The sequence below is a fragment of the Haliaeetus albicilla genome, chromosome 14, assembly GCF_947461875.1.
Source record: "Haliaeetus albicilla chromosome 14, bHalAlb1.1, whole genome shotgun sequence".
In the NCBI taxonomy this organism is placed as follows: Eukaryota; Metazoa; Chordata; class Aves; order Accipitriformes; family Accipitridae; genus Haliaeetus; species Haliaeetus albicilla.
The window spans coordinates 19225663-19248267 of record NC_091496.1 but is presented as its reverse complement, the minus strand read 5'-3'; positions in this window follow the sequence as shown (position 1 = coordinate 19248267).

Here is a 22605-nt window from a genome sequence, read left to right as displayed (position 1 = left end):
GAAGGAGCGGCAGAGACGTGTGATGAACTGACCACAATCCCCATTCCCCACCTGCCTGTGGTGCTGTGGAGGGAGGAGGTAGTGAAAATTGGGAGTGAAGTTGAGCCCGGGAAGGAGGGAAGGGTAGGGGGAAAGTGTTTTAAGGTTTATTTTTATTTTCTCATTACCCTACTCTGATTTGATTGGCAATAAATTAAATTCATTTTCCCCAAGTCGAGTTTGTTTCACCCGTGACAGTAGTTGCTGAGTGATCTCCCTGTCCTTATTTTTGACCCATGAGCCTTTCATTATATTTTCTCTCCCCGATCCAGCTAAGGAGGGGAGTCATGGAGCAGCTTTGGTAGGACCCTGGCATCCAGCCAGGGTCAACCCACCACACTACCCCAAACACCCCATAAAAAGTCTTGTACAATCTCAAAATATTCTTCCCCTGCATCTCATAGTGTGTCCCATACTGCTAGGCAGTCACCACACTCAGTGTGAAAGGTGACCTGGAGAGAATCTCCCACTGCCTCATCATAATGGATGTAATCCAGGCCATGGGGCTGAGGCTTTCCTGGGACAGACCCAGAGGAGCCAGGAATGGACTTACTCTCTGACTGAGTTGTTGGGATTCCTCCACCCACCCTTGTGCCCCTGTGTTCCTCTGTGCACGTAGAGTGGAGCCTTTTATCACATAACTCAGCTCTTGCCCCTGCAGGGACCTCAATCCAAAACTGAGATCCCCTGAGAGCCATTTTGCAGCTGTCCTCCCCCTCCTAAAATACCTAAGCATCCATCTGGTATTTCAATACCCTATCTGATATTTCAATAAGAGCTCATGTCTTTTTTTGTTCATAGACATGCTGTAACCAGCTGCGTATTGACATTGTGGAATGACTGGCTATATAGTTTTCAGCAGCGTTCTATCAGGTTCACAAGTCAGGCATTCATCATCCAAATCACTTTCACAATGGAGAAAGGAGAAGATACTACTGGTTCATTTTTCCTTAATGGTTAAAGCAGGAAATCTAAATTCATTTTCCTCTTCATAATAAGATTTGAACCTAAAGAGGTCTTAAACTCACAGGCAAAAGCCCCAAATATAAACTAAAAACTACTCTTAAGAATAAAATGCATGCTAAATATACATAGCAAAGAACTTGTCCAACTGAAGCATCATCCTCGCAAAATAACTGAAAGGGTTGTTACCATAGAAAATGCAAACATTTCATGTTCCAAAATTGCTAGCAGAGAAATTCACATAGCCTTATCTATGCTTTGTGTTCCTCAGTCACGATATTTCAATGACCTGAAAAACAGAGAAGACTTGTCTGCTCTCTGGATTGCCAAAATTCTAGTATTAACTTAAAAAAAAGTCCTAACTACAAGACTATAGGACATGCAGACTTCCCCAAGAAGGGAACTGAACCTGGGCTATTCACATGGTCAGCTGTTTTTATTTAAGATTTATCAAGCTGAGACAAAATCATCTACTTCCAGGCAGATGCACATTTCTCTAGAACTTCCTGTAAGAACCTGAAATTAACAGTACTGTTTTACTTAAAAATTGTATTAATTAGAGGTGAAATATAATTAAATCTTTAAGATTAAAAGGAATGGTCTTAAGTTATGAGTATGTCCATCTGCCTTTCTGCTAAAGTCTTCCTAAGCATGCTCTGCAGACATCTTAAATTTGTGTAAAGACATAGTGGAAAGGAAAAGGGGATGTAAGAAAAAAACAAATCCTGTCTTGCCTTGGTCATTTGAAGAAGAGTAATCAGGCCATATCTTGCTTTCACACAAAGAAAGGGAAAATAGGAAAGGAAATCTAAGTAGCTATTAGTAAGGAAGCCATCAGGTAGATGGTTGTTGGGTATTTTAAAAGAGGAGCAGAGAGAGGGAGAGGGAGAGGGAGAGGGAGAGGAGAGGAGAGGAGAGGAGAGGAGAGGAGAGGAGAGGAAAGGGAAAAAAGAAAAGAAAGAAAGAAGAAAGAAGGAAGAAAGAAAAAGGGAAAAGAAAAAAGATAAAAGGAAAAAAGAAAAGGAAGGAAAAAAGGAAGCAAGAAGAAAGTAAAAAAGAAAAAAAGAGTGACTTCTGCATTAATAGAACTGGAAGAGACTTGAGAAAAGAATCAGGATATCAGGGACCTCATACTGAAGCAAGATAAAAGCATTTATCTTAAACTGAGAGCAGGTTCAGTACAGGCAGCAACAAAGCCATGCCAGTGGAGTCACATAACCTTAATTATACCTCCATCTTCTTCACACATGACATATTCTCATCAGTGCCTAGAAAAATCAAGGGGTAATGTCTGCTTTTAGAAATACTTCAGTTCTTTTGCCAAACTCCCATAGCATATCAAATAGAGCATATTACTTTACAGCAGTCCGCTCTTCCCTCCTTTAAGACTATGTACTTTCAACTTGGAAACATAAGTGTTAACACATTATAACTGAAGTTTCCTTATTTTGAACAGCTGAATTCCTAATAAAATATTAGTTCCATTTTGCTCAGCAGTATGGCTAGAATTTCTCTTAAGTCATTGAATTGCGGACTAGAAATTAAGCTTCCCATATATCAAGGACACAAACTGTTCAAGACCTCATGAATATTTTTTTTTTACTTTTGTCTTCAGTCTCACAAAACACAATGGCAAAGATGTGTGACAACTAGATTTCACTTAAACATGGACAAGCCAGCTAAGGATTTTTTTCCACGTTAGAATTTTAGTTCTGTATTTCTGTGGTCTTCAGAATTTCTTCTGTGCAGAAATCAAGCCTATATATAACTTTCTAGATTCTGCTTAACTTCAGAACATTTTTTAAATCAAAATCTCTTTTGAAATATCATTCTTTCAATAAAATGAGGCAGTTGCAAAATTCTAGGTGAACAGGGGCATAGGTGAAATTACTTGGGATGCCTTGGAAACAGAGTGCAGTCAAACAGAGAAAGAATTAAAACATTTTACTCCAAGCAACAGGAAGTGATTTTTTTTCTTAGCACAGACAAAGATGTCAGGACTTCTGAATATGCTGTTGTGGATACATTCTTAGCAAGCAAGATATTTCCTCTGCAAAAGTTGACCAAACCTGAGATTTGCCCTATGGAAACCAACAGGGAATCAGAGGGCCTCAGGCATTCCACAAAACTAAGTTCTTGTTATGGAGATTGATTAACTTAACTTAGCAGAAATCCAAACAGCTTGCAAATGTTCTACAGAGCAAACTCCCATTTAATGAAAGTTTCTTAGAATAATTGGAACAAATTTTTCTTGTACAATTTTGCTGAAGTTGCACCAATACCAATGAAGTAAGATTCTGCCTCCTGCTCTGTGTTTTATTTCAAATGAAAATACTAAATACAGAAGAAGGGAGAGTGTGGGAGAAGGAAGTAAAGCATATGAAAAGAAGTCTCACAGAATAGGAAACAATTAGTGTAGCTTTCTTCTCAAATCAAAATCTGCTGAGTTTATTTACTCTATCATTTTCTTCATATCTACTTCAGCATGAGAGCAGAGCTCATCCTGTGCTAAGATATTCTAGAGATGTCCTGGAGATAGGATGTTCCAAATTCTTAACCACTGTCTTGTGCAGTAAATCATTGTAAGAAAAGTATTTAACCCGCAAGTTACTCCAACATGCCACTGCCAAACCACCCAAAGGACACTCCAACTTTCTCCCTTTAGCAAGAGTCACTACCTTTCATTTGTCTGTCTTGTGAGCAATGGAGTGAAAACTCGCAGCATCTCTACAAACAGAAATTCTGAGTTTGATGCATCTGTGCAACAGCATGTGCTTTCATCTGCAGTACGAACAGTCTTCCATCCTCCAGCAGGAGGAGAATTGGCAGCAAGCTATAAAGAGAATTTCCTCTCATCTGTCTAGTGAACCAGGCCTCCAAGGAAGCAAAGAAGCTAGACTCTCCTGGTTGCCTACTCCCTCCACCAAGAACAACTAAGCAGGCTGGTGTTTTCAACCAACAAGTAGAGTTCAGGCCCCCAAAATATTATTACTTATCTATTTGAGAGTACATCAAAAAGAGCTATCTTGAAAATATATTATTTAAACTGCAAGAGCAAGTGTTCAAGTGCTAAGAACCAGCAGATTGCTGTTCCCTGTAGAAGCTAAATTCAAGCTTCTAGCGCATTTCTCCTACACAGTGAGAAAAAGAAACCCTTTGTGGAAGTAGTATCCTCCTGTGTAATTAAGAACATGCTTGAAAGAAAGTTATGGCTCCAGAACGGCCACTTCTGTGCACACATAAACACACTCTTCCCTCCTTTCCCAGGCTTCTTGCATGCGGCAGGCATTCTCACAGGCTGAGCCAGCAGTCAGTGTGTCTTACTCTGTAACTCTACTTTAGAGATGTCTGATGCTTTCCAGATTCAGAAATCATGTTGAGGTAACCAAATATTGGTTTCAGAAAAAAAAGTGCAGCCCTTTTGTTGGTTAGAGCCATGGGCAGGAAGTGATTCTGTGTCTATTGCCTTAACAAGCTTAACGGTTCAGTGTTAACCTATATTTTCTAAACTTTTTGTTTCTTCTGTACTGATGCAGTGGCTTAACCTTTTTTGCACATTATCAAGTGTGAATATCTCTTAAAAGACTGAATCTCCATTTCATATCAAAGTTAATTACAGTTTGGAACAGCTAAGGAAAAAAAAAAGAAAATTGGATTACTTTTGACAACATTGTGACAGGCTTTTTGTGTATGATGACATAACAATAGCCTTTGAATTCTGGGTGGAGCCAGATGACTGTAATGTCAAAAATGTCTTGAATATGCAAATATGACATAATGTATATTTTTGACAAAACATTTTATTTACTTTGTACCACAGGTGCTAACAGAAGAGATGACACAATTCCCTGGAGTATTCATACCTCTGCTGATCATCACAGACATAACAGATTCTGAACTAAAATTTCTTCAATATTTCTAGGGTAGCTTTTGCATGCATTCACAATAACTTTGCAAAAAAAACCCTATTAAAAGTCAGACTTTTTCTTATGTGTTGTTTTAGAATAAATATGAGACCACTGCACATCAGAGATATATATGATCATTTTTTTAAGCAAATAACTTCTATAAAATGGGAGTTGGTTTTGGTTTTTTTTTTACTTACATGAATTTTATGTTTTCACTAAATTAAAATAAATTTTAAATATCTTAAATGGAATTAAGTTGCATTAATTTTATTGTCAATGGTAATAACAAAATTAAACACATACAAACTTCCAGTTCATAGTCAACTCAGTGAATATTTTTATTAAGAATATATCAGGGAAAGGTCAATTTTTACACACGAATAACTTGAATTTGTATTTCAGATTCATATGCTTTAGTCCCTGCAGCAAAACTTTCAACTGAGCAGAAAATATTTTTCCAATGAGCCATTTACTAAAACAATCACATAAATGTAGTTCTAACACTGCATGAACTACCACTGTGACAATTTGCTATGATTTAACTTTCAAATTTGAAATTGCTGACATGATGACAAAAATGACAAATAACAAGAGCAAATACATTACAGGAAAGGGCAGTATTCCGTTTGTAATTGTCACAGAATTGTGTCAAATGGACATATAGCTCCTGTTGTGGATAATTATCTCATACCTTTGTTCGATTCCAGTTTCATACTGTGTATAATAATTTACAGCTCTTGGAGGACAAGTGTCACTTCCCCAAAACAGTGCATTTCCAATCCTACCTACTCCTTCATGTTATTGCTTAAAGTCTTCATTCCCAACATTTTGTTTTTCAGAAGTTACTTTTCAGTTATTTGTTTCCCTATATACTTAGTGTATTTCTAAGTGAAACATCCTTTAGTAACCTCAAGCTATTAGCAATTTCTCACCTTTTAAAATATTCTTTTGAAAATGAAAAAATAAGGAATTTTATAATATCTTATTATTCACTGCAGTTTAATATAAAGATTTCTTAGTACTGAGTAATTCTTTTTTAGTCATTAAAAGAAACTATTGACTCAAGACACTTTTCCACCCATGTAAAGAGAATTAGACAATGTGTATAGCTTGCCCCAGGAACAGGCATTCTGTCGTGGTTTAACCCCAGCCAGCAACTAAGCACCACGCAGCCGCTCACTCACTCCCCCCCATCCAGTGGGATGGGGGAGAAAATCAGGAAAAGAAGTAAAACTCCTGGGTTGAGATAAGAACGGTTTAATAGAACAGAAAAGAAGAAACTAATAATGACAATGATAACACTAATAAAATGACAACAGTAGTAATAAAAGGATTGAAATGTACAAATGATGCGCAGGGCAATTGCTCACCACCCGCCGACCGACACCCAGCCAGTCCCCGAGCGGCGAAATCCCTGCCCCCCACTTCCCAGTTCCTAAACTAGATGGGACGTCCCATGGTATGGAATACACTGTTGGCCAGTTTGGGTCAGGTGCCCTGGCTGGGCATGAGAAGCTGAAAAATCCTTGACTATAGTCTAAACACTACTGAGCAACAACTGGAAACATCAGTGTTATCAACATTCTTCACATACTGAACTCAAAACATAGCACTGTACCAGCTACTAGGAAGACAGTTATCTCTATCCCAGCTGAAACCAGGACACATTCCTACTGTTGTGAGATATAATTATTCTTTATGAAGAAGAACATATCTGATTTAATAGAACTGCAGATATGTCAACAGAGGATCTAAAGACATGACATTTTTTACAAACTATTAAAGAGTAATCATTTGCCTCCTATTAACTCCTAATCTAAACAGACTTAAAAGCTGCACTGAAAACAAGTTTATTGGTAAATGTAGATTTTTTTTCTTCATGAAAGACTGTACTTCCTGAAAAGAATTTACATGATAATTTTCTCCATTTTCCAAGCCATAAGGTAATCAAACCATTATTTAAATAGCAAGTTAAAAAGAAAATCCATCAAAACTACCTTGTAAGGGAAACTAGGCTTATGAAAACAAACAAAACCAACAAAAAATCAATCAAAAACACCCAACAAGTTTTTAGCCTGAAAAGTGACTTTTGAATGCACCCAACCCATCTAAAAAATAGAAGCATGAAGTATTGGAAATGTACTCCCCCTCAGAATGTGAACAGGTATTTGAATATGACCTTTTTAAATTTTAGAATTTCTAAAATTTTCCATTTCATTGATATTTTGCATAAGGCGGAAAAAAGGAAAGTTGTTTTCTGATAAACTGATGCACATATATAGGCCATCTCTGATGCAAAAGAACATGATATAATTATTCTTGACTTAATAAGCAACATGTATGTGAAAATTTGAACTGAATTAAATATTTGAAAATATTAATTGCTGGCAGAATATTTTTTTAATTTCCCATTTGTTTACTTATATATATTCAAAGTTATTATCAACATATTCTCTTTTCATGCAGCTTATTAAACATTAGATACATAAGAACCTGGTTTTGTTATGCACAAAACTAGCAAGAAATAAACTTTTAAAGAAATTAATCTTACTGTGATATTCACCTTTTTGCAGTTTATGACAATATAATGATGAATTGTCTTGCAGTAACACTCACTGAAGTCATGAAAGGTTAATAACTCATTTAAACATTCATTACATGTCCCTATCAAAGTCATCTTAATTTCACAAAGACATCTAAGTTTCTCTTTAGGGAAACACTCTCTCAGGATTCAAGTGTGATTCTTTATTAACAAAATGGCAAGTGCAAAGTTACATGTCAAAACCCTGACTGATGATGCTGCAAATTGGTTCTTCCACCAAAGCAGAAGACTTTAAATTACTGCTTTTTAAAGGTGTGCTCCCTCAAAGGCAATTAATGTGTCAGTTGTCAGTCAGGATTATTTAATTTCCCAGTGAGGGCTAAGAAAATGGGCATAGCAGATTGACGAACAGAACATGGTGCTGCCCACAAGAGAATTCTAACAATGCTGCTGGTTTTCTACCTTTATTGGGTCTAAAATTTAAGAACTGAAAGTTCGATGTGTCTGTAGTATTTGGAAAGTTCTTAAAAAATAACAAATACCAGCCCCGCCCCCCCCAAACCAGAGCTTCCTAGGAACATATTTTTCTTAGGCATTGATAACTGTCCCCATGCAAGTCAGAATTAAGCATGATAAAACTGCTATTTGCAGTATATCTCTTTTGCTATTTATCTTTTTGACAAGCTATGTCTCAGACAGCCCTATCTCAGAATGAACAATAGTTCACCTAAAAGTTGTAGGTAACTAGGTTTTAAATATTGTTTATACTGTGATTCAGAGCAGTGATTTTAAACTGGTGTCCTATGCCTTAGAAATGTCATAATGTTCCAAAATCAGGACTCTCTGCATCTACATTATTAACTTTTCCTAGTTCAAATCAGAAGTGCACTTCAGAAGTGAATCTTCAAGTTGAATCCACTTAAATGCTGTTCGGTTCAGATTGTGCAGCATTCTCACAGTGCATCAGCTGGATTCCTTATGGATAAAATTAAACTGGAAAACGCAGTCCAGGGTGCCTAATGCACTGACTGTTATCATTCAGCCCATAAGACCGCACTAAAGCCAGCCTGAAGTATACTCACAGAAATTTTAACAGTGTGGACATCAGGCTTTCAGCACCAGCTATTACAGTGTATAAATCCCTTCTGACTGAACCACATCATTTGCTTATGTACACATAGCTCAGATCTCTCCTGCTGGTGCTGTTCCACTTGTCATACAGACAGTTTTCCAGAATATAACTATTTCTGCACACATGCAAGGACTACTGTAACTGAAGTAAATTCAGCTCAGTTGAGAAACAGAGGCCATGCAGAAGAACTCCAGTGTGGAAACAGTCATCCCAGTTATGTTCTCCTCCTTCCAAGTACTGATGCCTTAAAAAATGAAACAGCATAAAAATATAACCCTGCCTTTCAATAGGATAAATGTTTGCTGTGTACGCAGATGGGATTTGATAAACCCAGAGGGGTAACTTACAGATAAGCACATGTGTAAGTTTTCTAGAAAAATGAGGCCATATGCAGTAGCATTCCGTTCTCCGAATAAACATGATCATCAAAATTCCTGTCCTGACATTTGTCAGCTTAAAAATTGCAGTATGTGATATTACTTACATCTATTGTTTTTCATTTTATTGCTTCACAATTCATTTTTTTCAGCCTTCCAGTAACAAAATGCAGTGTTTCCAAAGATAGCAAAACAGATTTAAGTAATTTCACTTTAAACATCTTAAACATGCTGAGTTGTTTGAGAAATTATTATCAGAAGAACATAGCGTTCCCTTGGAACTGAGGCTGTTGTATAATGGAGTGTAAAAAATAAGGTCTCTTCATGTATTCTCCTCAACTAGGCATTTTATATCAGAACAGGGACCAAAACATCCTACATATTTAGAAAATAAGGAAGGCTGTAAACTGAAAAATAGAAAAATAGATAAGACAACATGAGTTTAATTTTTCACACTGGAGCACTTGTGTTCTGCTTGACCAACAAGTAAAAGAAACTACCATTTCATTTTCTACTTTCTCCCTTCAAAGACCTCTAAGAAAGATTGGATATTTCAAATGTAATGTAAATGACATAGTTTTTGGTAATCCTTACAGAAGTTCATATTGCCATGAAGAAAGAATGCATTATCTTTCAAGAATCTCATCCAAAAGGCATGTAAACACTAATATGCTGCTTTTACAGTCCAGGCCACAAGAGCTTTTTACTTGTTCAAAGCCATAGCTATCACAAGGATGCATAAATAAAGTCCATGTGGCCAGGGAAGTGTGTAAAACAGATGCTGTTGAAGCATCTATCCATTAAGGATAGGATCATAGAACAATTTATAGAATATATTAATTTCATAAATTAAAGCATTTTAAAAGTATTTTTAAGTGTAAGCAACAGGACTGTATACAAGCACACAATTCTTTAGAAAAATACTTAATTGAATAGGGATATTATTCATGTTGTGCTAATGCCAAGAGCTTTTTGGTTTTGCAAACTTATTTCCAAATTTGATTAAAAGGTCATTTTTTAACAAAAAAAATGTACCAAGTTAAATTTAATTGCATGTCCTTATATCTTACTAATATTTATATTCAAAAGGTCTATTATTATGTTTATGTAGGTGTACTTTGACAGTCTTTGTATTTCTTTTCTAGAACATGGCACATGGCTGACAAGGACTGAAAGCCACTCTCAATACACTTGGCCATGTGTAGTAAAATATTTAATAACATTTTGCTTACTGGAAGGCTTGTCTGAGGAAGTACTATTTTCTGAATCATCTCTATTGTGGCATCTGACTCACTTGAAAATTCATTTTTATCTGAATCATCTCATTCTTTTTGCAAGTTTACAGACTAGCTAGAGCTATTGTTAAAGATATAAAACATGGGTTTAGTTCCTCAGCATGTGAAAAGTTCCGTGCCCAATAACAAGGTTTTCCCTCGTTCATTTCCTCCACTACTAAAAGTGGTCTTGTTTTCACTGAACTAATTGCCACACATTTACTGGGTTTCTCATAAAAAATCATCCAGATTTAAAACAGCTAGAAAAGAAAAAAATCCCTGACTTCCATACTTGTTATGTTTCCTTCCTGTGGGTGGCCTTTGTGTTTTCCTTTGCTGAAATGCAAAATTTACTTCATGGATCAACAAGAGGAGAAAAATTTCTTTGCATAAAGATGGAGCTGAAGCAGATGGCAGTTGCACTCCGATATCAAATGGATGGAAGGATCCTTCCTCTGTTTCATGACTGTGTAAAAGACTTGCATATCTTTAGAACAGAAATCATCACCAATCAGCCAAACAGTTTTGGAAAACAAGTTTTCTTTGAAGAGGGTTATGCAACATCCTTGGGCTGGGGTGATATTCTGCCAGACAGTGATTCTCCACAGTGATATGAATGCTGCCAATTTTTATCCTATTCCATTGAAAAAACTTGCAGCCTTGACACAGCTTAAGCATTTAACAGTATTCCTGAAATTCTACCTTTTAGTTCAACTTATTCCAAAGATGCTGTCACTCATGGCCAAACTGTTCTTTCTCTCCAAACCTATTTAACTGGAAAGCTGGCAGGAGGAATAGAAGGAAGAACCAGGCAGTAGTTAAAAAAAAAGTGATCTTCATACATTTTTATAAATGCATAAATATACTTTTTAATAGTTTTCCTTCAGAAAAAAATGGAATTTCCCCCCATCCCAACAGCAAGGGCAGGGGACGACAACACACACACCAAAATACAGCTCAGGGACCAAAATATAAACATCTGCTACAGTCTTGTTTCTGGACTGTCTCTGTGTCTTGCTTCTGGACATTGGGACTAAGGATGCTGTAATCTTACAAACATTTTCCTGTCATTGAAGCTCAGACAAAGATGACCTCCACAGCATCCTTTCAACCACTGTGAAATCTCTGGCTTTGTATCTGTCCTCCTCTTCAGGACTGAAATAATTCTGGAACTGATGGAGCAACCATTCATGGAAATGTAAACCAGGTATATTTGGAGCACCAAGTCACTTTTCTTCCAGCACTGTAAATGCTTTGTGTATATCCATATTCTGTTAAAAGGTAGGAAGCAAATTCTGATCCTACTGAGGCCAGGAAACTACTTGTCATTAGATTCAATGAGAGAAGAAACAACAGGAGACAAGGCAAGGCAAGAAGAGGAGAAGGGAAATGATCTTGTCACTGTTCAGAAACAAATATTAATTTAAAACTATGAACATTCCAAAGGGAAGCTACTGCTGAGAAATAACACACTATGCAGACTAAAATGCATTTGTTTAAATTGCCTAACTTTCCTGGCACTTTTTAAAGAGCTTTATTTTATTATGAAAACACAAAAAGCAACTGGAAAGCCTTTGAGGATTTAATAATGAAGCACACTTTTCCCTCCAATGCCTTGTTTCACATGTTAAAAATTTACTATAATGTAAAATGTATATTTGGATGAGTTTTAACAAGTTGTAAATAGGAATGACAGAAAAGCCAAAATCTGCAAACATAAGGCGTTGTTCCTTTACTGGAGAGATTTCTCTGTAGGCCAAAGATGAAGGAGATAATGAATTTGGAAACCAACCTGCCCCTTTCCATTACTGTCAGCAAGGTCAAGGAAAGGGAATATGCATAAGAAAACACACAATTTGTTTCTCTTATCTTCCCCTGACTGGGTAGTGGTAGACCCTTACAGACATTTTCAAAAGGAATCACACAAACTTTAGCTATCAGGGCTACGGTCCATAACCTGGTTATTGCCTTTTCATCTAAATGTTCATTGCTCAATTCTGTGCCTTTACTTACCCACTGAGATTCTTTTTTAAGACCAAAGCTACCTAGCAGTAACCTTAAACTTAAGGAAATCTTAACAGCTCTGAAGTCAGCCTCTGGATTCCCAAGGAACTGGAGGAGCAGTGATCAACAGAGACCTGTACTTTTAAAGTGTTCAGAGCAGATGTAAAACAGTGTAGTTGTAGAGCAGAAGAGAATATAGGAGGAAGTGCATCTTAAGGGAGGAAGTCAGTCATGAGCATGATGCAGAGATGTGAGCTGAGTGGATGACAGCCTCTTAAAGTGTTTGACTCACTGGATTATTAGGTATTTTGGGGTGAGGCTTTCTTAATTTTTCTTGCCAAAGAGCTCTGCTAATAAAATACATAGTGATACTTTCTCACTAGTACTTAGCCAGACCACTGAACTATGATAAGTATTTTAGATTTTCACAAGCTGAATAGACCGATTATATACTTGTGTCTGAAGTTCCTATCTTCCATCTAAACCAAGCTTCTTCCCGTGGGTGCTGTCAAAAAAAAAAAAAACAACCCAGGAAAACCTGGGGTTTGTACCATGCACAAGGATAGCATCCACAACCCAGGATCCTGAGTGGAGAAAAGCATCCATAGCGAGACATTGCTTCAATTCTTGCATTCTGCACCCAGGAAAGCAACTGAACCCTAACCCTTCTTCTTGCACTTAATTCAGCATTATCAGCTTCCCACTCAACAGAGCACTGAGAAACCTATTCTGAAGTGCTTGCTCTCCTCATAATTTTGTCCTGAGGATTCAGCTAAGCAGTGAATCGCCTCACTTAAATTTTGCATAAGCATTACAAATGCCTTAAATATTGCAATGCACAGGAAGGTCTGTGCATGTCTCACAACTCACTTCAAATCCCAAAACAGAGTTTCAGTGTAGTGTAAGCTATTCATAGGTCATGTAATTACCCTTTGCACAACATCATAAAATCATTGACAGAGTGCACAGACACAAGTATTTAAAAGATGATGTCAAGAGAAGTATAAAGAATGAATCACTATACAAGGAACAAGCCTGTTTCCTTTAAAAGATGTATTTGGAGCAATTTGGTAATATTTCAGTGATCCCAGCAACATCACACGTGTCTCAGGTATAGCGTCTCTAAAGCTACCAGCCATGTAGATTGGTTCTTCACACTCATTATGCACAGTGCCTTAAAGTTATATTCTGTGTCTTTTAAATTGTAGAATACAAGGTGATTGGAGGTTAATATCAGGCTTCCTGTGTGCACTAGCTTTGGAAAATGGCCTGCCATATCCCTTTAGGATTCAAGCAGATTGAACAGAGCACAAAAGTGCTTTACATATATTAACTCAGCAACCCTAAAACAAAATGCACGTGTAACTTAACAGGAGACAAATATCAGCATAATGTTTCAAGAGAAAGCTGATGTGGGCTTTAAATCTGAAAGCAGGAAGGGTGGTTTGGGGAGAGGAGCCTAAAGAAGAAAGGATTTAAGGAGGATAAAGTGTGCTCAGCAAATGAAAAGTAGTTCAAGCGAGACTGAAAGCAGAATGTGCTACAGAGATTGTCAGTCAAAAGGCAGAGTGAACCAAACAAAGTACCCAATAGGAAAGATGGAGTATTAAGTATATGTATACACACATAGATACCTATGTTTCTAAATAGAGGTAGGCAATTATAGGTAGGAATTATCTGTTAAAAAATATCCATATGCTTCATTTGTTCTACATCTAGCACTGGCTTTCATGATAAGGAGTCACTGTTCCTCCTCCCAGATGTGGCACAGCTGCCTTTAAATTAAAGCCCCATGTCCTGAATTTCCAGCTCCTTCAAAGTCCATGCATAATGTAACCACAGGATGTTCCTGTCTGCTCCATCATCCCTGGTACAGGCATGCCAAGGAATTTCGCAAGGACAGAAAAAGGTGAAGGAAACCTTGATGGAAGAGAAGTGTCCAAGGCCAAAGATATGCAGTAAGCGACTGCAGCCACAGGGTCAAGTTGGAAGGAAATGAGTATATTTACAGGGCACCTGGCTGCACTTTGAGGCCAGGTAGCTTAGTGGAAGGGGTGTGAGGCAAGAAAATTCCTCAAATCCCTTCCTTCATCCACCCACACTATGCCTGACTGGGCAGGATTTTCCCTGAAGGACCACTGTCTATTGACAAGGCAGTGCAGAATAAATCCAGGGAGGCACAGGAAGAAGCCTAAATTAGTTCAGAAAAGATGAAGGGAGAAAATACTCTAAAAAACTTAGAACTTCTGTTGAAGAGTGTTTCTTTACAAACAAAAAACCACCAGTCTAGTAGAGGTTGTATTTTGTACAAAATCCAGTACACTTTAGGTAGTACTGCATTGTCCTTCAGATGGACTACGAGATGAAGACCTATATATTTGGAGCTTAGCAGTACTTTTCAAAAAAAACATATTCTTTATTAGATAGAATATTACACATACAGTCTTGTAGCATATGTGGCTGAAAATGTTCTGAATTTTCAATTGGGAACCTCCTACTTTGATATTCAGATTGAATATTTTAGAATTATTAAAAAAAATGCTTTCACTGATGCAGAGTAATACATTTCAGGATTTTTTATGATATATACTTTAATTTTGACTTATTTTGTTTGAGAATCAACTCAGTTCAGCCTTTGATTCCTTTTCATTTTAATTAGCTGAAACAGTTTCTTATGGCAAATTTGAATGATATGTACTTGCAGTAACTCAATTGTGATACAATGCAATCCCAGTTCAGCTGATACTTCACTTCAGTTGCATGTGTATGCATGTACAAATCATTTAGACAAATCGCAGCCTGTGACAGTTTAAAAAACAGTAGATAGAAAGGTATCTCTAGATTTCTGACATATAGAAAAATTCCTGATTATTAACCTCTGTTTTTACAGGCAAGATTTTCTGGGGGTCTTGCTATGTGTAATAGTTAATATATTCCCCAGAATTCTACTCTGTTTCAGATGTTAAAGCTTAATTAAATTGGAATGCAGTGTGGACAAATTGAACTATTTTCCCTTTGCATGATTACTTATTTCCTCAGCCTAAATAAAGAAATTGAGCTGACACCAATTGTGCAAACTTTATATATGTCATTTATCTGAAACTACATCGAAGTCCCCTAACACGTTTTTCAGTAAGCCGGAGACAAGATTATCCCAAGACGATATACAAGGGAAGCGTAATACATGGAAGAAAACATATCATTAATGCTAAAGAAACTATCTTGAAGCAGCAAGCAGAATACTATAAAATGAATTTGAAAAGTTTTTTTGATGATTATTAAAATAGATACTTATGTTACAATGCTTAAGCAGATCAAATGAAAATTCAGGGTAATAAGGAAATGAGACACCTCATAACATATCTAAAGAATGGATTAGAGATGAATTTAAATGATTCTTTCATATTTGTTATGAATGTAAAATAAAACCAGTAGCACATGAATGCAAAGCAGATTTTATTTAGACTGACTAATTGGCTCATGTGAAGTGGAGCAATAGTATAGGTTATAATGATTATTGCATGTATGAATACCCTGACAGAAATTTGGACATTACTTTCCTTGAATAAGGCGACAGATTTTTTTCCTACTCACTTTGTCTGTGTTAGATCAGTAAAGTGCCATTTAAAACTAAATCTGCACTATACAGACAACATGAGAGGCTATTTATGCTTTCACCTTTGAAAAGCCAATGCTTGTATGAACAAAATCAAAACCTATAGTAAGACCAACTGCAGCATACATAGATACTGTTGCTGTCGTTCCTTATGAAATTATTCCATTTCTTCTATTAAAATATTTCAACAGAGAGTATACTAGTGTCATTTCAGAATGACAACTTTCTAATGCTAATTCTAAACTCCACTGTGTATTCAACATAGTTATCAGCAGAGTCATTTAACCCCTGCTGTCAGGAGGCTGTGTTTATTAAAATAATGTTAATAACAATATGTGATACAAACCTGAGCAATAGGACAATAGAAGGGGTCTCCTTGTCAAAAAGAGAAGGGAGCAAAGTGGCGTGCAAAACATTATTAGCTTTGAACAAAGATTATGCTAGAGCTTCAGGATAAAAGGATGAAAGGATAAAGTTTTTAGAACAGATGATATACCAAATTTACTGGACATAAAAAAGCCATTGATTAGCAAGGATAAATCTGTAGTGGACATTACAGAGAGCTTAATATTTGAGTGTAAAAGAGAAAAATGATGCATAGTCTTCAGAATCAGGTATATTCAATCAATACCAAAAGCTTTACTTGTATAACATTTTCATGGATTTCACTCAAATTTCATGTTCAGAGAGAGTTTAGGTTTAGGCTCTATTGCATCCACATCTACGTTTCACAGACTGTGAAAGAAGAACTAAATCTAGCAAAATAATATACCTGATCCTGCACTGAAATCAGACTAAGAGTTAAATCAGGCTTTTCTTCTTTAGCCAATATCTTAAAAAGAAAGAAGACTGTCATTTCTCTGGTAATTCTAATAATTCAGTTCTAGGTAGATCTTGCCAACAGCAGCATCACTTTCCACCTCATAAAACATCAGTACTAGTATTATGAGACTAGCAGGATAGCTGAACTTGGTTCATTTTTTAAAATAGACAGATAATGGCTTTCCTACTGAAACACAGTTTGGAATTAGTGTTCATTACCCACCTTTCACTGAAGGCAGTAAGAGACCTGGACAGAGATGGAAGACAGGACCATGTTTCAGCAATGACTGTGTTTTTGCTCAATTCTGTTTGAAGAGCGTATCCTCTGTTTTATTCATCTAACAACACAAGCGGATTTGGATCAACCCTACCTCTGTCTTCCATTATGCTATAATAAATACATAACTTGCTCTCTGAACTATAGATTAAGTAATGAATGAAGCAGATTAAAAAACTTCAGGACAGCGTAAAGATTCTTCTCAATTATAGTTAGGGTCTACAAACTTGACAGGAAATAACAAAACAAACCCAACCCAATGTCCATGGATGGAATTATTTAAATATATAGAAAGTTTTTGAAAATAGAATTTGGATACATTTTAGATCAAATTTGGCAAAAAGCTTTAGCTGAAAAGAAAACAAAGGAAAAAGGTGGAAACTGCAAAAATAAAATTCTGAAATGGTTTGAATGAAAGGAAAGAATGAAAGTGAAATTAAATGAAAAAGAAATACTGAAGCATTACATTTTTCAAATTTGTTATTTGGCTTTTCTTGCAGAATAAAATCCTACTTCCATAATTGCTATAATTAAAAGAAAAAAACCCACCACCACCCACCTACCCACCCATTGAAAAAGAAAAAGAAAAAGGAGACTAAAAAAAAAACCAACAAACCAAAAAGAAGGTTCAAAAGATGAAAGCCGAAATGATACTAAATATTTCTGGGGAGTGGGTCAGCTGAAATGTTTTTTTGAATAATCATATTATTTCTTTTCCATTACTAAAATATTTGCTTGTTTCTGTATCTGTTTACTGAAAATTATGTTATCCTCTATATTCAGCTAACCACTAACAAATTTGTTCCTTCAGCTCTATTGCAAAGTATTTCAAAAGTGGTAGAATATTAATGAATAAATAAGATAATTCTGAGAATGAGTAAAAAGCTACTTGAAAATTAATACTGGTTTAAAATTTTCATTATTATAGTGAACATTCTCATTCTCTAGTGCTGCCTTAATCACCTAAATTAAATTAGGTACAAGTTCTGTTGCTTAGATTTAGCTGAAAGCACATGAACAAAAAGTTACAGTCCCAAGAATGCTCCCAACATGCAAAGGGCCAAAAGCTCTTTAATACACAGTAAGCAACAAACAGTAGGAACACAGGGATTAGTGGCCTTGTCTTTCAGGTATTTCTTTTATTCCTGTGACCTGCTGCAGTTCAGAATTCTACCTGTGACCCACTGTTTGTCCAAAACAAACTGAAGAAGGTTTCTGGAAATATCTGCAGTTTTTGAGAAATTGTGATTCTCATTAGAGAAAAGTAATTTCAAATATGCTTTCAAAATCTCTGTCTCAGAAAATACTTCCTAAAATCAAAGAGCTGTGAGAAACTACCACTTACCAATTTGGTTGAAAGCAAAAGAAGAGCTGACAAAACGTAGTATGAATTTTACATTATTTTATCTATGCATCATTATCAGAACATTCATGCTGGCCTGTAAGTAGGAGTAGACAGATCCAGTCTTATTTGAGTTTATGTGGTAACAAAGCTTCAAATTTTCAGCCCTAAAGCCAAAAGGCCCAGAGAGGCTTTTATTACTACTTTTTGAAAAAATGAAAAGTACTGCCCCACAGAATTTAATCTGCATAATTTCTCCAGGGAGATTTTAAATATGGAAAGTAAAGGGATGAGAGAGACCCCCACAGTGCTGCTAGCCTGGGAAAGAGCTCTGTTCTTGTGCCAAAGGGTTTACTTTCAAGCAGTAAGATTTTTCTCAGGGGCCCTAAGCACTCTTGTCTCCAAAGGTACTCAGTGCCAGAACCTTTCATAAAAGTTTCTCATGTGAGGTATTTGCTGCAAGAGCTGTCATAAAGATCATGCAAGAAATAACACAGTGGGCAGCAGCAGAGCTGGAGGACTCCCTTGAGACCTGCTTGTTAATGCTGATCTTTTTTAAAAGCCAATCAGTAACTGTAATTGAACACAGCTTTTCTCAATGGCATTTGGCAAGTGATTTCCTGAGGTCTAGATACTGACCTGCAACAAGACACTTGATAATGCTTGATTCAGACTGAGTGAGGTCTAGTTATGTGACATGGAACCTATGACTGTTTTCTCCCATGTTTATGATGGTGTTACCTCACCTTCATATCAGTTTCCTTCTTTATATTCAGTCTTAGAGGACTTTATGACTGGGAAAGTTATGCCTGTTAAAAAACCTAATGAATTCATACTCAAAATTTTCAACTTTATCAATGGAAATTCGAAACATTTTTGCTATTTGTAAAGAGGGCACTAGCCATATTGACCTTTTTTACTAAAAATAAACAAATGGTAACAACCTGGTATCATTTCCTCCTATGTTTAGATTGTCATTTACTTCTTAACCTAAATACCCTCTTTATTGTAATATCCCTTACCAAAAAAGTTGTTTTAAAAATGGTTCATCCTCTTCTTTAATCTCATGACCCATAATCTTTGTTAAACCTTGCTTACCAGTGATTTTTCCTCAAGTTTTTATACTTTTTCTCATTGTCTGAGCTTGCCCTTGTAAAAAAATAAAATAAAATGTTCAGGTCAACAAGTTTGTCTAACCACATATTTTATGACATGCCAACACATTATCTGTGACAGTGCAATAGGTATTGCCTACAAATTAGACATTCGAACATGATTTTTTCATAATATTTCCATCAATACCCAATCTGTGCACAGGGAACAATACTGAAAATTCCATAGTAAAGGTAATAGTTAGTGGTGTCAATTTTTAATGACCAAGTTTCTCTGATACCAATATTCTGACCAGCATTTATAATAATATAAACTTCTTGACAGCATAGAAAACCATAGATTCCTTAACCCTTTGTACTGTTTTTCAACCTTAAACTTAAAAAGAAATCCTACCTTTCCCACAGAAAGTGATCCTTTGAGATCTCTTGGCATGTAGTCAAATCTGGTTCATATATATGAAATAGGCTTTACCATGAGACACCTCACAGGATAATGATAAATTTGATGGAATTCCTCTCATTCACCTTAGACATGTACATCTGCTAACCAGTGGAGATCAAAAGGCTTCTTAAGGTGACGTCCCTTAGACCTGACTTAAATATTTACTCTGGGATGATATGAATAATGTCCTGATCTCTAAAGGGAGACTGGACAACTATCTCAGATGTATAATAAAGACATTAGATGAATCTCATTCAGAATTATTAAGTATGACATGTTGAACTCACTGCTAAGAAATACATGCAGGTATGATAGCTCTTTAAGGCAAAAGGCTCTTAGGAATTCACATTCAATTTTCTTTCTCAATAATTTTTTTGATGTCAATACCCTAATAAAGCTATATAAATTTATCATCATTTACCTTTAACAGCCTTCTATCCCAGCAACTCAACAGACATGGAAATTCATGTCTCCAGCTTTCTACTAATTTTTTTTTTTTTGGCTGTAACACAAAAACATCAGCAGGTTAAGTCTTGGAGGTACTTTAAAGTTTACTCATGACTACAATTAGAGAGTTTCTCCTGCTTAACAAGGTTGTCCTCATACAGCCATCAGTAGCCATTCACAAAAGGAGGGCAAAAGAGAAGACATTATATCAATAAAAAGAACTTTGAGTTTGGGGTGTTGGTCTTTTATTTTCTTTTACGCTTAAGTCAGCAGGACCAACAATCATTTACTTAGCTGACTCAAAATTGGTTTGGGTTTTTCTTACAGTCTCTACTGAATCCAGGTTCTCTCAGAATTATCAAATTGGTTGATTTCAAAGCATGGTATATCTAGGAAATAATATTGTACACATCAAACTAAAACCCTACATTATTTTTACAGTATATACATTTAAACTTAATACTTTTCCTAGCTGTACAGGCCAAACTTTCCTTGGCCAGTTCGCACTTCTTTTTGTTTCTCTCATCACCCAGAAGAATATCCCTTTTAAAGACAAATTGCTTGCCAGTGGCTTTTTACATTTTCCACATAATTTCTTAACCACCTCAGCTGTAATCATTAGCAAGTAAATTATGTTATTGAAAAATTTGTTTAGAATAAAACTCCAGATTGTACCTGCCAACTTTATATGCACAAACAAAATTGGTATGGAAAGTGGAGCTGTGCTGAGTGAATCATGACTCATTCTTTTCCCTTCATGATATGATCTTGGCTCTACTCTTTAGTTCCTATAGTAGAGTAATGAAAAAGCCAACTTCACAAGATACTAAGTGGAAAACAAAGTAGTTATAACAAATCTATGTTCAAACTGTTTGCCATTAGCTACTTCACTTGCATTTTCTAACATTTTAAGAAAGATCTTTGCAGAGTACCTAAAAAATGTAAGTTAATACCAAGCATAAGCTAAGTGTGGAATATGCACATATTTATGAGTTACCACTGTTAACACACCCTGTGGTATCCACAAAACACACAGAATTGTAGGCAAGACACATTAACAGATTGAATCTAATTCCATATTCCTGTAATTTCCACTCTGTTTTTTCACTCTTTCTGGAACAGAACAGGATATCTTAGCTATGATTGTACAATACCATAACTTGGTATATCCAGAGTTTTATATTGGAGTACTGAATTTCAAGGCAAGGAACTACATCTATTAAATGAGTCTGTAGAAACATTTCACACCATAAACATCAGTGTTAAATTCATAGCAGTATTCAGACACATCTAGCTGCCATTGCTCATTCAAATACTCATTCAGCTGCCTCCTAGCACCTCATGCTGTGAGTAGACACTTCAAGCAGAGAACAAAATTCCTGTGTACATGCATACATTTTATTTCCACCACCTACTTTCCCAGTTTCCAACTATTCAAGGTACAGAAACCTCTTGAGTTAAAAGGAATTTCTTTGTATTTAATACCTCTCAATGGATTTTCCTTCCAAGAACTTCCCCAAATGCAGTAATAATAAAACAAAATTGGAGAAATTGAGTATTTATCCCTTTTGCTACTCTGTAGATAACAATATTTATTAACTTTAGAAGTAATTCTACAGCTGTAGAAGTCAGAAACATCCTTAGTAGTCATTGTAAACAGTGGTGGCATAATCTTTTCTTTTGTTTAATTTCAGCATAAAGGGACTTGAAAGCGTCAAGTTGGAAATATATTAACAAATGAGACAGATAAGGATGAAGATCAAAAATTTCATGTCAGGTATGCAAGTCCTCATTTAGAAAAGATTCTCAGGATCTTATATTTCACAGATTTCATTAAAATAAACACAAAATTATGTTTCTTACCTAGGGATTTGGATTTCACTGAAGTATAGTGGACTCAATAGATTTCCTTAACGGGGTCTTAATGCTTCCTTGTAGTCTGAGATTACAAAATTCTGCTGATTCAGCAAAATTAGGACAGTGATCACATTGAAAAGAGTAACTAATCTGAGGCTCAGTATGATTAACCAATCTTCCTAGTCTCCTTCTGCAGCCAATGGAGAAACAGACTCCTCCAGAAGGCAATACAGAGCAGGAGTTTATCTGTGGTGTTCCAAATCATCCTGTAGAGGAGCCAATTTCTGAATATTGGAAAACTGGGAAGAGAACATCATAACAGACGCCTAAATCAGCTATCACATTTTCAGAAGCCTCATACAACCTGATATGTTGCCTGAATGCATTTTAAAAACAGGTAATCTTTGGAAGTGGGACAGCAAGGGAAAATACGTGATTACCAGTTCCATGT